The 17,728-nt window shown below is 49.7% G+C and overlaps 1 protein-coding gene and 1 pseudogene across 2 annotated transcripts in view; both read right to left on the bottom strand.

The window, feature by feature from the left end:
- Window positions 1-17,728, bottom strand: part of TH (tyrosine hydroxylase) — an 89,266-nt gene that overhangs the window by 65,728 nt on the left and 5,810 nt on the right. The window lies entirely within an intron of this gene.
- On the bottom strand, window positions 12,970-13,603 carry LOC311586531 (large ribosomal subunit protein eL13-like; annotated as a pseudogene). The gene has a single exon. The product of its transcript is annotated as a large ribosomal subunit protein eL13-like (transcript).

Genomic DNA, 17,728 nt, shown 5'->3' with positions numbered 1-17,728 from the left:
TATAGAAATACATACGGGCACACACAAACATATGAAGCACACACAAATGCATACACATGCAAACGTGCACACACATGTAATAAATACTCACACATACACACAAATGGAAAAAGGAAAAATCTCTACAAATCACCAATGATAGAAATCAAATAAAGGTCAGAATAAAACAGACAACACCCATGGGTGATTCAGTTTTAAGATGTCGGTCTTTCCTTAGTTGATCAAAATATTCTGAGATTGATTGTAAAAATCCAAACAGAATTGTTTTGTGACCCATGAGCTTTTGATAGCAAAGACAACTCAGAAAGGGAAGAGCACATGCCAGCACTCACTGCGGATTCCATGGTCACTACCTTAGGATTATTCCACTTGATTTTCCTTAGAGCTGTGGTCACGTGGTGTGGTCTCACAGACAGACTTATTGATCAAAGAGCAGGATAGATCCCAGAAGTAGACCCCTATAAATATGGTCAGTTGTGTTAAGGCAAGATGCCAAAGTGACTAGATGGGAAACGACTTTTCCTGGGTGTCAAAGACAAATGTTCATTTTCCCCCTCAGATAGGGCACCAATGACAGTCTAAAGAAATGATTCCACCCAAGTCTAGTCCAGCAAATCAGTGAGTTAATTTCCTACTTTGCTTTCCATTGCTTGATAAATATCCTGACCAGAAGCAACTTGGGAAGGAAAGGGTTTCTTTCATCTTGGAGAGAAGCCAGGGCAGGAACACAGGGCAAGAACTCAGAGGCAGGAACTGGATGAGAGGCCATCCTGGAGTGCTGCCTTCTGGCTCGATCCTTGTTGTCATGGACCGGCTTTCTCATACAGTCCAGCACTACCTGCCCAGAGGTGCCACTCCCTACATGGACTGGACCCTCTTACATCAACCACTAATCAAGAAAATGCTCCACAGACTTACCTACAGGTCAATCTGATGGGAGAGTTTCTTCAGTCAAGATTCTCTTTTTGCAGATGACACTAGCTTGTGTCAAGTTGAAAAAAAAAAGAATAAAACTGACCAGGTCATGTGACTTACAGGAATAGAAACTGGGATGCTGTGAAGCTAGACTAGGGGTTATTTACAAATGTGTGGGTGACTCGAAGGCAGGTGCATTAGAAAAACCACTGGCTTTGGGGTAGTTAGAGCTCCCATCCTAAGCCTTACCTTTTAGAGACTCATTTGTATCTTCCTGCTATGAGGTTGTTTTGCTCTATGTCCTGAGCATATATAAGTGTGACAAGCACAGAGTTCTCCAGACACTGCCCAGCAACCACTGGAAAAGCCTCAGTCCACAAAACAACAACAAAGGAAGTTATGTGCTAGGTTTCGTTACATTTCACGTGGAAATGGAAATGCTAGGAAGAATGCAGGAGCTCTTCCGGCTTGGGCTTTGGTTCTGGAGAGACAGCCAAATGCACCAAGAAGGTGGGATCATTGGGGAAAAGGACCTGCTATGGTGCCTCCCTCCAGAAAAATGGTAAAAAAAAAAAATTTGAAATTAGCCAAGCACACACGCTCCTTCTATGGCAAGACCAAGATGAAGAGATGAGCAGTTGACATCTGGCATTGTGGTTCCTGCATGAAAACAGTGGCTGGTGGGGCCTGAATACAGCACCACTTCTGCCATCACAGTGAAGTCTACCATCAGAGGACTCAAGGAATGGAAAGACCAGTAGAAATGCTACCATTTGAGATTTGCCTAGCCTGCAATAAATGGGTTAATTTACAGAAGAATAAGAAAAGGAGGAGGAGGAGGAGAAGGAGAAGAAGGAGAAGAGGAAGAGGAAGAATGAAAGAATGCAGGCTGGAAGAAAGTGTTTGAAAAGGGACATAGCAAGGGGGAAATGCAAGGAGAACTGTGAAAACAGCAACAAGAAAGCCAACATTATGGAGCTGCAGAAATGGTTGAGTCAAGAGCACTGCTGGCTACTGAGCATCGAGGTGCACACCTTTAATCCCAGAACTCAGAAGGCAGAGGCAGGCAGAGCTCTGTAAGTTCCGGGCCAACATAGTCTACATAGTGAGCTCCAGGACAGCCAGGGCTATACAGAGAGATCCTGTCTCAAACAAACAAACAAACAAACCCCACAAAGAGCATTGGCTGCTCTTGCAGAGGACCCAGGTTCAATTCTCAGCACCCACATGGTGCCTCACAACCACCTATAACTGCAGTTCCAGGGAATCTGAAGCCCTTTTCTGATGAGCACTGTAAGCAATGCATGTGGTACACATGTATTCATTTAGGCAAAACACCCATACACATAAAATTAAATTAAACTAAAAAAAAAAGTCTTTTGACATGTGTATATGGTGTGCATACATCTGCAGGCCCTGGTGAGGAGGAGCACTCCAGAGGTTAGTCTCTCCTGTGAGGCAGGGTCTTTCACTCAAGCCCAGAGCTTCCTGGTTAATTAGCTAGCTTGCCTCAGTGATTCCCCTGTCTCACCTACCTGCCAACAGTTACATGAGTTCTGATGACCAGAACTCTAGGACAAGTGCTTTCTCTGATGAGCCATCTCCCCAGCCCAGGAAATGCGTTTTAAAGGTGGATAATATCCGTGGAATGGTACCTGAGATGATCCTCTGGCTTACACATACAGAAACATGCATCACACACACACACACACACACACACACACACACACACACACACACACACACCTACAAAGCAAGCATCAAGGTGGCTCAGCCTGTAACCATACTTTTAAACAAGCCTTGCCACTTGTTTGATCATTGGAACCATGCAAAGGTGGAAAGAGAACTGACTCTACAAAGTTGTGCTTTGACCACCACATGCAAGCATGCGTACCCACACACATCATGCACACACACACACACACACACACACATCATCATCATCATCATCATCATCATCATCATCATCTTCATAAATTGCAACTGGATTAAACAAACATTCTACCAAAGAAGACATATGCATGGCAAATTAATAGCTGAAAAAGTATTCCATGCCATCAGGTGCTAAAGAACTGAGCTCAGCTCTTGTTCCTCAGCTGCCTGCAGGTTGATGTAGAGGCTGAAATTAGGGCGAATGGTGGCAGCTAACACCAGCAGCTCTAGACTACTCATATGCCATCCTTTCCCATCGAGTTGCTTTCACGTCTTGTCCAAGCTCAACTGTCCAGGTTTATTAGGTCTACCCCGGTGTCTGCCCTGCTCCATGGATCTAAAAAACAAACAAAACCACACAAATCCGCCCTTTCACCCAACACAATAAGGACAGTTGAACAAGAAAAGGGACTTGGGAGGGGGGAATCGGTGCCACCAGGATGCCATACAAGGTGTAGGTCAATTTGTGTGATGGGGTGGGCTCTGTCTTCTGGGGTGCCGGGGGTAAGGGATGTTTGAGTAGGGCCTTGTAAGTGAAAAGGGTGAGGAGAGTCAGGGGGATAAGGAACAACCATGGTGGACTTGGTAATCAGCATGGGTCACCCATGCCTGTATCTATGTTGTCCAAGGCTACAATCCAACCTGTGTGTGCTGGTGCGTCTACATATACAAGTTTATGTCTGTGTATGTGTGTGATATGTGTATGTGTGTGATATGTGTATGTTAATGTGTGTGTATTTCAGCATGTCTCTGTAATCGTGTGTGTATCTGTCTGAATATGTCTGTGTGCATATATGTGTCTCTCAAAATGTGTGTGTGTGTATGTGTGCGCGTGCTAGACTGTTTCAGAGCATTTCTGCATAAATCTCTCTCTCCCTCCCCCCCCCTCTGTGTGTGTGTGTGTGTGTGTGTGTGTGTGTGTGTCTATAGTCTGTGTGAGTGTGTGTCTGTGTGTGTGTGTGTGTGTGTTGGAATATCTCTGCATTTATCTGGTATCTGAGTTATATTTCTGTTGATGTGATAAAACACCATGGCCGAGGCAACTTATAAAAAGAAGTGTTTAATTGCGGCTTAGGGTTTCAGAGAGTTAGAACCCATGGCCATCGTGTGGGAAGTGGTGTGGCAGCAGCACTGAAATAAGAGCTTAAATCTTGATCTATAAGCACAAGGTAGAAAGAGCTGACTGAGAATGGTGTTGGCTTTTGAAAAGGTAAAGCCCACTTCCAGTGACACACCTCCTCTAAGGCCACACCGTCTAGCCTTTCCCAACAGGGAACCAAGCATTCAAACACATGAGCCTATGGAAATTCATTCATATTCAAATCACCACACGGAATGCAAGCATGTATGTATGTTTGGGAGCATCTCAGCATGAATCTGTGTGTGTGTGTGTGTGTGTGTGTGTGTGTGTGTGTGTGTGTGTGTGTGTGTGTTTCAGGATGTCTCCCATGTGTCTGGTGTATTTTGGAGTGCGTAGCATGTATCTGGTATTTGGTTTTGGTTTTGTTGTTGTTTTTTTGACACAGAGTTTCTCTGTTTACTCTTGGATGTCCTGGAACTCACTCTGTAGACCACCCTGGCCTCAACTCAAAGATCCACCTGCCCCTGCCTCCCAAGTGCTGGGATTAAAGGCCTGCGCCACCATACTATATTTTTATAGTGTCTGCATGTATCTGGTTCTGTGCAAGGGTATGTGCTTTGGGAGGCTTCTACATGAATCACTGTATGTGCATATTTCAGGGTGTCTCACATGTATCTGGGTGTGTGTATCTAAGTGTGTTTTGGGGCTGTCTATACATATCTGGGTGTGCACATATATCATGTAAGTTGTTTGGGGATGTCTGCATGTATCTGGGTATGCAAATATATGATGCATGTGTGTTTGGGTTGCCTGCATGTCTCTGGGTATGCACATCTACCATGTATGTGTGTTTTAGGGTGTCTCTGCATTTTTCCAGGCATATGTGTTTTGCGATGTCTGGCATGTGTCTGGGTGTGTTTTTTTTTTTTAATGTCTAAGTGTATCTGGGTGTGTACATGTATATGTTTGTTTCAGGATATCTCTGCATGTGTCTGGGTATATGCATATGTGTATGGGTGTGTGGTGCACCAAGGGGTCTTTGTGCCCATGTCACCCCCCTGCACATGTGTAGGAGGGAGCGGCAGTACTTGGCTGCCTGGTGTCTTGTGAGCAGAGCCCTAGGGCTGAGGGCTGGGCTTGAGTAGCCAGGGCTGGGCCAGGCGTTTCCAGCTTCAAATGAAGCAGAGCAGAAACAGAAGCTGGAATCCACCCCCAGTGGCGGCCCTGCCCAGAACAGGTTCAACCTGAACCAGCCTGGTGCTGCTTGGGGGTGGGGTGGCTGCCACCACAGGGGAAGGGGAAGCCAGGCCTTGGAGGTGGTGCTGGGTCTGGCTGCCACCCTGCGTCCAGGCTTGCTGCCTGCTGCTTGTCATCTCCCTGCTCTGTCTTCCTGGAATCCCTAAACCAGATGAATCCAGGGGCCTCCCTGACTGCCTGTCAGCTCTGCACCAGTCCAAGTCTTCTCCAGGGCACAAAACAAGCCTTGGTTAGCTTAATGGTCCCCATGTCTGCTCCTTGTTCAATTGGCCTTCCTTTATCATCACCAGCTCAAGTTCTGTATCTCATCTATAGGTGCCTTATGACTACTCCAGACTTGCCCTGTCGCCAGGCTGCCCTTGGCTGAGCTCTGGAACCCAGACACCAGGTCACTAACAACTCATGAGGGCTCATAGGAACTTTAGAAAAGCCAGTGATCCCCAATATCCTAGAGGCCCTCCATTTCCCATCCCTCAGCATGTTGACAGTGAGAAAAGGGTCCTCACATTCCCTTCACCCCTTTTCTGTTCCAGGCAGGTCCCTTCCCAGAGCTACCATAAGAGAGAGGGAGGTGCCATGTTGGTCTGTATGTCCCAACCTACCCCAGCCATCAAACCGCTAGAGAATAAATGACCTGGACTCTTCTGTTAAGGTGTTTGCTTTGTCCCTCTGCCTAATGGTTGGTTGGTTGGTTGGTTGGTTGGTTGGTTGGTTGGTTGAAAGACAGTCTCACTGTTTTGTGCAGACTAGCCTTGAACTCCCCATCTTTGTGCTGTAGACTCCTACTGGAACCACAGGCATGTGCCACTATGCAAGTGAATCTGCCTCCAAGGCTAATCAAGCCGGAAGGACCTCCTTGCCTCTTAAGACCAAGGCACCTCAACCTGATGCCTGATCACAGTCTGCAGCAAGAAGTCACCAGCATAGGCCAGGTCCTACCACGGGACTTCCCAGCAGCCAAGACTGCTGAGTGATAAAAAGCAAGATGGAGCCCATCCGTCTGCCAGCGTCCCCCAACTCGTGCTTTCTGGACATCACCCCAATGCCCCAACATCTCAGCTGGATGCCAAACCCAGTAACTCCCTGCGGCTGTGCTCAGAGCCCCTCAGTGGCCATCCTTGACAGAAACTCGAGATGTCAGCTTAGCCTGATCCCTTCTGGGTACCAATACAGAATATACCAGGAAGTCTGGGTCCACGGAGATGCATTAGCCCAAGAGTGCCCTGGCAGCACTGTCTACAGCAGTTGAACCATGGACCACTGTCAGTAGCAGAGAGGAGGAGAGATCCTCGTGTGGTCACCAGCGGTCATCTTCAGAGACCATAACAATCGATGCCTCTAAGGTCCATGTGTAGGCTTTGTTCATGTAAAGCTCAAGGACAGGCCCTAGGTGTGGTAACAGATAGCAGAGCACGGCAGGGATGAGGCCATTTTTTCAGGGAAGCCTGTGGCTCTGGGAGCTCTGGGTGTGGTGCCTAGGGGATTGTCCAAATGCAGACAATCGAAGACTTTACCGCGCACACCAGACTCCTGCTCAGAGTTACACCTTCAGTGACGGATGCCAGCCACTGCCTTGGTCTCCCCAAGACTTACAAGTCCAAAGTACCCTGGAAGAGGGGAGATTTCAGGGTAGAGACAGGGTAATGACAGGCCTGTGCCTCTGAGAGAGCTGACTGAAGGCACCCTCATGGGGGGATGTAACACTGTCCCCAAAGAGGCCCTTGCTGCAGAGCTGAGATGGTTTGTCCTTAGTCTTGGGCCTGTAGATTAAGCCCAAGGTTATGCTCAGTCCAACCCAATTTCCAGTCTACATAACCCCTAGGGAATCCTCTAGTGTCCCCTCTTCTTCTACACCAGAGAGGCAGGCAGCTGTGATGGTTGTAGGGAGGCGGGAAGGACTCTGGTGGCCCTGACTCCAAAAGCAGGTTGCGTGTCTTGGGGACAGGACATTGGCACTCGCCTAAAGCTTGCTCCTCTGCATTCTATTGGCCCTCCCTCTCCTAGACCCTCTTTGTCTGTAGGCCCAAGCTGACCTTGGCCTCTAGAGTTCCTCCTGCCCAGCTGTGCAGGTGACCAAAGCTCTCTCTCTGCTGCTCCCTCAGCACCTAGTATCCCCAGAAGGAGAGCAGGGCAGGGCAGGTCTAAGACAGACCAGTGAGGGGTGAGCAGAGGCCTACCAGACCCTGCCTTTTGGGTGGATGGAAAGGTGTGGCCACGCCCACGCACACACCCATGACCTGTTCTCCGTTCTATACTGCTCTCTTCAGAGTACAGCCTAGTGGCTGGGGTGGAAGGGTATCTTCTGGAAAGCTCTTCAAGAGGAGGAGCTCCCAGCAAAGCCAACGCAAAGTTGCATTGTTACCAGACGGCGCAGAAAGGCCCTGCCAGGGTGAAAACTGGGGACATGACGGAGATAGAATGAAGGAGAGGTGAGTGTTTGGGAAAGGCCAAGATGAACCCCAGCACTCATTGACCCCTAACCCTAGGCTGTAGGGAGCCCACAGCTGTGTTAAGGCACTACAGCAGTGGTTCTCAACCCGTGGGTCGCGACCCATCCATAGGCGTGGCTTAAGACCGTCTACAAACACAGCTATTTCCATTAGGATTCATAACAGTAGCAGAATTACAGTTGTCAAGTAGCAATGAAAATAAATTTGTGGTTTGGGAGTCACCACGCCATGAGGAGCTGTGTTAAGGCGTCCCAGCATTAGGAAGGCTGAGAACCAGTGATCTGCAAGCTTTTCTTGTCCAGTCCTAGGAACTCAGTTCTACCAGCTACAGGCCAGCTAAAGAAGTCACATTGATATTCAGGAGGATGGAGGGGATGGAGTGGCCCTGGGGAAGATCACCAAGACTCAGCCTCCACACCTGTGAATGGACACAGAAAACAGGCTAGAGTGAAATGGGAAACACCTCAAGTCTGGCACCCCAGCAGGATAAACTGAGAAAGAAGCTCGCTGCTCTAAAGACCGGCCTCTGAGCACTCTGCTAGCTCTAGGTGTGCCCCGAGAAAAACTGACTAGAGAAGTGCTCAGGATCCCAAGTCCCAGGGATGGGTCAAGGCTGTCACCTCCAGGGGGAGGTCAGACTAGCTACACACACAGCGGGCTCAAAGGAGGAGGGACAACTGGAGAGACATCAGACGCGTGTGTTGCACACCCAGGTATCTGGGTCATACACTCACACCCAGTCCTGAGAAAGCTGTGTGCTTGCCTGGCGGCTGTGTCTCTCCCATGGAGTCCTGGTTCCAGCCTGGGATAAGATATATCTTAGAAACTATGCCTATCCTACCCTCTACAGCTAGATTTTTACACAAAGCTGTCCAGCCTCAAGCCTCTGTCCTACCATCTGACAAGTGGGTCTCTACTTCCTTTCTGTGCCCACCTTGCGGGAGGGTGTGGCTTATAGAGTGGCCAGCCTATGGAGGGGGTGGGGAGGTCTACGGGGTGTAGTCAGGGAGGAGCCAGGCTGTGAGATCCAGAAGGTATAGCTGAATATATAAAACCCAGCCCAGATCTTCCCAAAACTGGCTTACAAGAGTGCTGTTGTCTGAGTTGAAGGCCCCACCTGCCAGTCTACAAAAGGGATTCAAATAAGAGACAAATATTTGAGGCTCCAAGATATAGCCCAGCCCAGCCTCTGCCACTCGGTGGCTGCTCCCTGGCACTCATTTGAGTATTAATTGCATTCATTTAGAGATTTGCCTGTTTATCAGCGCAACCAGCCTCTAAGGGGACCGGGACTCCCAGGTAAGCACCAGGTGCAGGGAAGGCAGGTAATCAGTAGCCTGGGGCTACCCTCACCTCCCAGATCATATCACAGCACTATCAGCACCTTGGGCCACAGCACCTAGAGAAACAGGCCCATGGGACAAGCTACGGGGAAATTGTAATCTACCGACAGGTGTGGAAGCCAATATCCCAGTCACATCGGCTCCCAATATCCCATAGTTGGGGCCAGGAGTACTGCCTGCTCCTCAGTCTGTCCCAGCAGCTCTGGGGTCACTGTCCCATGAGGTAGAAGGGGACCCTTCTAGCCATGCAGCCCCTAGGTGGGGCTGGGATCTTAGAGGGTGGCTTTTACTCTCTGCTCTGGTCACAGACAACTTAATCTCGAGAGAGGTGTCTTTCCCAAGGCCACATGGAAGCCCAGATGTCTCTGGATGCAGTTCTGGAGTAGTTCTTACCCACCCGAGTTGCCCAAAGATGGCCCCACTTCAGCTCAGTGGTGAGCACTGAAGAAGAGGTGTGGCCTTTGATACATCTATATAGGAGGCCCCTCCCTTCCTGTCTGATGAAGGCTGCACCATTCCCTGACACACTCTTGTCGGCTGCAGCCACAGACACCCAGTCATTCAGGGTACTTGTCTTTCAAGAGGGAAGTTAAAATGAGGTCACTAGGGTGGCCTTGATCTGTATGGTTTGGGTTTCCTGTAAAAGGGATCAGGACACAGGCACACAGACAATAATCACACGAGGACACAAGAGAAGACACCATCTGCCGTGTAACACCTTGTAACACCTCTACCTTGGACTTCTAGCCTCCAAGAAGTCCCTGAAGGGATACTAAGGTGCTGTCCCCAGACAGGGCTGACTCAACTCTGCCTTTGCAGCTGTCATGCTCAAGGGTCCTGCTGCTGCTCTGCAACTGTGCCCCTTCCGGCATGAGCAACTGGGGATAGCTTTTCCTGATTCTGGAGGTTCAGGCAAGCAGCACCCAGCTGGAAGCCCACAACCGTCCCTGATCTATGACAGCAAAGTGTGGGTGCCTGGGAGGTGGGAGCATCAGGTAGAGGGACTGGGGCTGGTAAGCACATCCCACTCTGCCTCCTGTGACTGAGACTGCACCTCTGGGAAACACCAAGGCCCATGGCAGCTCAGAGCCCTGTGGACAATGGGTTATTCCAATATGGAAAATGGAGGGAGTGGAACTCACAATCTCAGCAGGGGTCCTGCTAAGTACCTGGAGCTGCCACCACCACCACCACCACCACCTCCACCTCCACCATACCTGAAGAAGATGGGGTTCTCTGTGCCTTAAGGCCTCTGGCCAATCATCTCATTCCATTAAACCCAACCTGGAGCCAGGGAGGGGAAAGGCTAGAGTGGTAGGGGGCAGGTGCCCATGGGACCTGGCAGCAGAGAGCAAGAATCAACTCTGAGTGAACCATACCTGCTTTCAGCCCATCTCTTTCCCATTCCTCCTGTCCTTCAGGCTCACCAAGGAGAAGGTTCTGGAATGAAGCAAGGCTCAGTGGTCAAGGCAGAGAGGCCACCCTCCAGTCATCCTTTTAGGGAGTCCTTTCTGAACCCCTGACATCTGCCTCTTGTCCCCAGGCTGGAGGCGTAAGTCTTTTCCTCACCTGCTTGGAAAGCTTGGGGCATCTAGAGGGCTGAGCTGAACCCTGGCTCCTCTCTAACTGGCAGGCAAACATCGTGTGCCTACCTAAGGCAGGCACAATGAAGGTATGGCCTCCACTCCTGCTCACTTGGAGTCCGTCTCATCTTAGGGTACCTGTGGCTGCCTGGTAGGGTAAGACTCTCCAAAGATTCCAGAAGGATGTGTCCCCCAGGGGAGATGGGAGCTCCCCAGGTTATTGTGCGGTGTGTTCTCCTTGCTAGCCACCTCCACCCTCCACCAGCCACCTGTCCTCACAACCCAGGCCCCCTCCATGAGAAAGGGAGGTATAAGAGCAATAGGGCCCTGTTGATAGCAATGTTCCCTGCCATAGCCCTTCTACTGCTTGCTGTGACTGAATGTCACCATCTGCAAGGGGGTCTCAAGAGGGGCAGGAAGCAAGTGATATTGTGGGGTTGCTTCACACAGCAGTTCTGTGGGTGACTTGAGGGCCAGCTTCCTTGATATGAGACCCCAGTAACCCCATCTTGAAATTCTTGGTACTCTTCTCTCTGAACCTGAGTGGGTGGGTGAAGGTCAGAGGACTCTGAACTGTGCCTGTTAGGTAAGGAGACGGTTACCCTGCTCCTGTCCAGCCTTGCCACACCCCCACACACCCCACCAAGTCATCCAGTTACACCTATCAGTGCCAAGGGACCACATTTCCCATTCAAACCAGAACTTGACTTCAAAGGCAGAGACAATACAAGCATGAAGGGCTGAGGGACGGCAGACAAAGTCTGGTTTTAGCAGGAAGACATCCCTGCATGGAACAACCACTTATGCTGAATATGCTGACAAGAGAGTGAGGCCAACCTGAGTCACTCTCTGTTGTGGCTGTTGTTTAAGACAGGGTCTTACTATGAAGACTGGTTGGCCTGGAACTTGCTATGTAGATTAGGCTGGCCTTGAACTCACAGAGGTCTACCAGTCTCTGCCTCACAAGTGCTGGGATTAAAATCATGTGCCACCATGCCTGGCCTGGCCTTCTCGCTCCAATAGTAAGCAAGAGCAGAGAGTACTGGTACACTACACAAACCATTGGATTTTGCCCATGCAGTGTCTCTGGGATACTGGGAACTGAGTCCTGTCAGAGTTTCTACATCAGCTAAATGTTTTGACATTTGCACATCCAACTGGAATTGCCCAAGAAAAAGACACACGGCAGCAACATTCATGCTATTTATTCTGGTTTCCCTTTTACATCTGAGGTCGACTTATTTGAGAAACTACCACCTGTCAGAGACCGAAAAGTGGTCCTCAAGACTCCTCTATAGACCTGGGCATGGTGGCACACGCCTATAATCCCAGCAACTCAGGGAGGCAGAGGCTGGTGGATCTCTGTAAAGTTGAGGCCACCCTGGTCTAAAAGTGAGTCCAAGACAGCCAAGGCTACACAGAGAAATCCTGTCTGGGGGGGGGGGGCGAGAAAGAAAAGAAAAGGACTCCTTTATAGAACCCTGTAGTCTGTTACAGAAGCTACATGTCTCTCCTGTGCTGTAATCCTCCCTCAGTGACTGACAACACCCACCACAATGGAATACAGAATGTGACAGATTGATATACTATTTTTAAATTTTTATTCATTTTTACTTTATGTGCCTTGGTGTTTTGCCTGCATGTATGTCTGTATGAGGGTGTCAGATCTTGGAGTTACAGACAGTTGCAAGCTGTCATGTAGGTGCTGGGAACTGAACCCCAGGACCTTTGCAGTAGCAGTCAGTGCTCTTAACCACTGAGCCATCTCTCCAGCCCCTGTTGATATATTATTGACAAGGGAAAAGTCCCCAGATGTTTACTATAGGTAAAATTGTTTCTCAAAACATTTTGTCTTGTTTTGTTTTTAGAGACAAGGTTTCTCTTTGTAGCTCTGTTGTCCTGGAACTCACTCTGTAGACCAGGCTGGTCTCAAGCCCAGAGATCCACCCCCCACCTCTGCCTCTCCTGGGAGCTGAAATTAAAGGTGTATGCCACTATTCCCAACATCTCAAAATATTTTCAGTGAGATGGGGTGATGGCTTAAAGATTTTTGCAAAAGCATGAAGCTGGAGTTTGAGCCCTGTACCCATATAAAAGTCAGGCAAGGTGGCACTTATCTGTAATCCCAGCACTGGAGAGGCAAGGAGTCCCTGGGGCTTTCCAGCCAGCCAATATAACCTATTGCCTAAAATATAAACGAGCTTCATAATCAGTGAGAGATCCTGTCTCAAAAACTAAGGTGCAGAAGAATTAAAGACACCCAGTGTCAGTCTCTGGTGCGCACTCAGACACACACACGCACGCACGCACGCACGCACGCACGCACGCACGCACGCATGCACGCACTTGTACTATGTTTTTTTAAAATTTCCTTTATGGAAAATTAATTGCAACATTCCAACAGCGCATTACTTTTTCTTTTCAACATCTTGCTTCGCAGCTTCCTTCACCCTTTTGCTCGGATGCCAAAGAGCCGCGCACTGGCGTGGGCCATGCTAAGACCGGCAAAAGACTTGAAGTTCTTCTCTTTTGTGATGACTCTGGCTTTCTCCTTTTTGTAGACACTCTGGATGGGCATCACAGGTCCTGTTACCTGGGTGGCCAGTTTAAGTTCTTCAGCAGAACTGTCTCCCTTTTTCGGAGCAGAAGGCTTCCTGGGGAAAAGTACAATCTTGGATCGGTGCTCCTTCAGGCGCTGCACATTGGACTGTAGTGACTCAGTGGATTTGTTTCGCCTCCTCAGGTCCACAGAGATGCCGATGGTGGTGCGCGCCATTTTCCTATGGATACCAGCCACCTGCAGTTCTTTCAGGCTGAAGCCCCTGCCAGCTCGGACCTTGGTGTGGTCTAACTGTGGGGCACCTCACTATGGGCCTGATGGGACCGGATGCGGGACCAGGGAGCAATGCGGTGCGCTTTCGCCTGCAGGGCCTTTCGTCTGCGGATCTTGCATGCCGGCTTGTTGAACCAAGTGTCCACCGGCTGCTGCCAATCCCTGTGGAAGTGGGCCTTCAGGATCATGCCATTCCGGCTGGGCGCCATGCTGCTTCCTGTGCCAGAGAATGGCCAGGTATCATACTTTTTATGCGTGCATGCACATACAAAGATTTTCAAACTCCAGTTGAAGAGTCCTTGGATACAGACAGCCAACCACAATTTAAATTATTAATGTTCCTTTCCTCACGGCTGCATTAAATTAGTGAGTATGAGACATTCCAAGTCAAGACACAAAGCCCTGAAAGAAGAAGTGCTGCATTTTAGGTCCTTTAATGATACTCTTTTGCCCTTTTAGAGGAAGGAGTGTGCCTCAGCCAGCTTCCTGTCACTACAATAAAGCACTTGAGGGACTCAGTCCATAAGCAAAAAAAAAAAAAAAAAAAAATTTAATTTTGTCTCTCAGTTCCCAAGGTTTCACAGGACTCAGTGTACTCAGTTATGTTTTCGGCCTCATATCACAGTGGGGGACACATGACAGGAGAAGGCTGCTCAAAAGCAAAGAGAGATGACCTGATGAAGGACAGAAGCTTCTTGAAACTCTGCTTGTTTTCCTCTGTGCCTCAGTTGTTACTCAACCTACCCTGGCCAGCCTGTGTATTGTAGCCTGAGGGTTTGTTCCTGTGTCCCCAGAGAGCTAGAGGTTCTGGGACTCTGAAGGCTGACTGACAGCTGGGCTCCCAGGTGCCGTCTGTGGTGCTGCCTAGGAGTGAAGTGAACCCGGTAAAGCACGGCCTTGACTGACAGACTAGTCTATACAGCCGAACCCTGGCATACCACAGGACAGGTGGCTGGCCCCAGGAGGTCAGCACTGTGTAGATGGCTCTGAGAAACTGAGGACCACGGACACAATCCAGACCTGTGCTGCAGCCTGGGACCCAGGACATGTCCCCGAGACACTACTATACAAGGGGCACACCAGCTGTATGGAAGAGACAGCGATCCGGCTCCCAGGTGGCATGCGGCACACACACCCCGTTCCTAATGCGGAGGGAGGTGCCAGGGAAGACTCCCTGGGTGTGTGGCTGGAGACTGAGTTCATGGGACACTCAACCTTGCCAACTTCCCTGACCTATATTGGGGTCCTGTGTGTGACTATTCCTTCAACACACACACACACACACATATACACACACACAATGTGAAGAGACACATTCGGGAGAACATGAGTTTTGAGTCAGAGTCCATAGAAATCTTCCCAGGATAGTACACTGGAGCTCCCCAGGTGTCCCAGGAACTGAGAGACAGGAACATTTATTAAGCACAAGCAAGAGAGGGCTCCCGAAGCCCCCGGAGCCTGGGTCACTGGATTGCCCTCCACTTCCTCACTCCTGCCAGGCACCCCTGCCATTCACTCTGTGAATGATCACCATTCTGAGGTATTACTCCACCCTGTCCCATGGTTAAGAACTCCAAGAAGAGCAGGGCGCGGTGGTGCATGCCTTTTATCTCAGCACTCAGGAGGCAGAGGCAGGTGGATTGATATATGTTCGAGGCCAGCCTAGTCTACAAAGTGAGTCTAGGACAGCCAAGGCTACACAGAGAAACCCTGTCTCGAAATACCAAAAAGAAAAAGAAAAAGAAAAAAAAAAAAAAAAAGAAAGGAGCCCACCCAGACTCCAGCAGAGCCTAGGGCAAGCCAGGCTCCCTAGATCATGAGGGGGGTCTGTCCAGGAGGGACTGCCCAGGTTTGTTCATCAGAATGTCAAATGTTGGGGTGTCTTCCCCAGGACAGGTTTAGGGCCATCTTCCTGACTACTCAGGGAAGCGATGAAAGTCCAGGGTTAGAATCCCATTCACCTGCCACAATCAAGCTCTGTGGCTTCAGGCATTTAATTAGTGGGGATTGCTGTTCTGTGATTATCAGCTCAAGGGACTTTCTGAGGAGAGGAGCAGCAGCCAAGGGCTCAGATGACTCACCTGTTGTCTGGCTGCTTGTAAATAGCTCTTCTACACTCCATGGTGGCCCCATTGGTATACGTTTGAACAACATAACGGTGACCAAACCTCACATCTTGAGGCAGGATACAGGCACAGGATAGTGCACTGCCATAGAGCTCCACTCTTGTCCCTCAGGCCACCGACTGCAGGAAACACAGGATGGGGTGGGGCCTCTAAACATAATACCTGGGCAAGCAGCTTCCAAGAAGGCTTAAGAGATCTCTCCAGCAAGTCTGGTGTATAAACCCAGGACGGACCCTGGTTCTACTGATCAAAGAGGGTGTGGTACTACTGGTCTGCAAGCAGCACTTTCATCACTGTGGGTGATTAAAGGACTCAGAGGTTCCCTTAGGCAAGGGAATCTACAGTCTGGAGATGCTTCATAACCACGAGGAGGCAGGGAGCAGGGTGAGGCATCAGTAGCCTCCTTCAGCCATAACCTGGCTTAAGCAGTGTTTCGTTCACCTGGCTGCCCATGATCTGGTACATGCCTCTTGTCAATAGGCTTGTCACCCGCAGAAGGCAAGTTCCCTGAGGGTTGGAGCTTTTGTCTGGCACACCAATACACCCTCACTTCATGAAGCAGAAAGACTCCTTTGTGCCTGTGCTGTGTATGCGCCTACTCAGGCATGAAGGTCAGAGGACAACGTAAGATGTTGGTCCTCACCTTCCACTTTGCTTGACATACGGAACTCTTGGTTTTTGGTTTCTTTCTTTCTTTCTTTCTTTCTTTCTTTCTTTCTTTCTTTCATTTTCTTTCTTTCTTTTTCTGCTGTGTATGCCAGTCTGTGTATGCCAGAGACTCCCCTCCCTCCTGCCTTCCCATAGGAGCACTGGGATTACGGACGCGCTGTCTGTCCAACTTTTCTGTGTGGGTTCTGAAGATTTAAACTCAGGCCCTCATACTTGCACAGCAAGCACTTTCACCTACTGAGCCATCTGTCCTGCCTCCCCTTCCCTCTCTCCCCCTCCCCCACCCCTTTCAGCTCAGACTGATATGAAACTTAGAAACAACCCTCCTGTCCCAGCCTCCTAAGTGCTCGGATGACAGGTATGGGCCAATAAAATGGCTTAATGAAGACTTCAGAGTTCTGGCATACTGGAGATCTCCCAGAATACAACAGGAGCACATCATTGACATCACTGGGCTAGGGTGGGGGTGGGGGTGGGGATGGCGGGAGTTGTGGACACATGGAATGGCAGGCTTCCGGCAACCCCACCCCCAACCAAGACGCTTTGAGATATAGGAAAGAAATCAGGAGACAAATCAGGTCCCCTGACTCAGTCAAGACACTGACTGGCAATGGGCTCCAAGGAAAAGGGTGGCCCTCTCTCAATGGCCACAACATGTCCCATGTTGTCCTCCAAGACAGATCCACTCAGTCCTGTTACCCCAAGCCATAGCTGGGCTCTCCCCAACTGAGTCTGATCTCTGTCAGAGCAGCTGACAACCTTTGACCCTGGCTTTAGGTTTATAGGTCATGCGGGGAAGAAGGGACCCTGCCATCATACAGATGCAAACGAACGGCATTTCCGTACAGCCACCACAGGTACACGGAAGACTCCTGCTCCGTTGCACAGCCCTTCCCACTTCCCACAGCTCCAATGGCTGTGCCCCCAAGTGCTCCCTCTTGAAGGGATGCCGGCAGCACCCTAAAACCACCTGGGGATCCCCTCAGCCCCACCCAAAACCCTGCAATAAAAGTGAGCTTTGGGCACACTTTTGGAGACTTCAAAGCTGTGGAGGCTCGGGGTTAAAGGTGAAGCTGGATAATATCTTAGCGGTCACAGCCTGGCTCCCTGGGCTAGGGAACATGGGTGGGAGTGCTTGGGAAGCTTCCGGGTCTCCCTTGTTCACTAATCTTTTTTTTTTTTAAGATATATTTATTATGTATATGGTGTTCTGCATGTATATAACACCTGCAGGCCAGAAGAGGGCATTAGATCACATTATAGATGTGTGTGAGCCATCATGTGGTTGCTGGGAATTGAACTCAGGACCTTTGGAAAAGCAGCCAGTGCTTTTAACCTCTGAACCATCTCTCCAGCCCCTAGAAAATTCTTAAAATTGAAATAGAGATCTATTCACAGGTCCTCACTATGGCCACTGGCCCCAGCCGCCAGTGCAGGAGCCCAGCACATTCTGGCTGCAAGCTCATTGATGGGTTTTCCAACCTCTCCCCTAAAACCTGGAAGGTGGGCTTAGGCTCAGCATCATTTGCAATCGAGGCA

This window comes from Acomys minous, assembly GCF_964271855.1.
Source record: "Acomys minous genome assembly, chromosome: 2".
In the NCBI taxonomy this organism is placed as follows: domain Eukaryota; kingdom Metazoa; phylum Chordata; class Mammalia; order Rodentia; family Muridae; genus Acomys; species Acomys minous.
The sequence above is the reverse complement of the archived record's forward strand: the minus strand, read 5'-3'. Positions and strand labels throughout refer to the sequence as shown.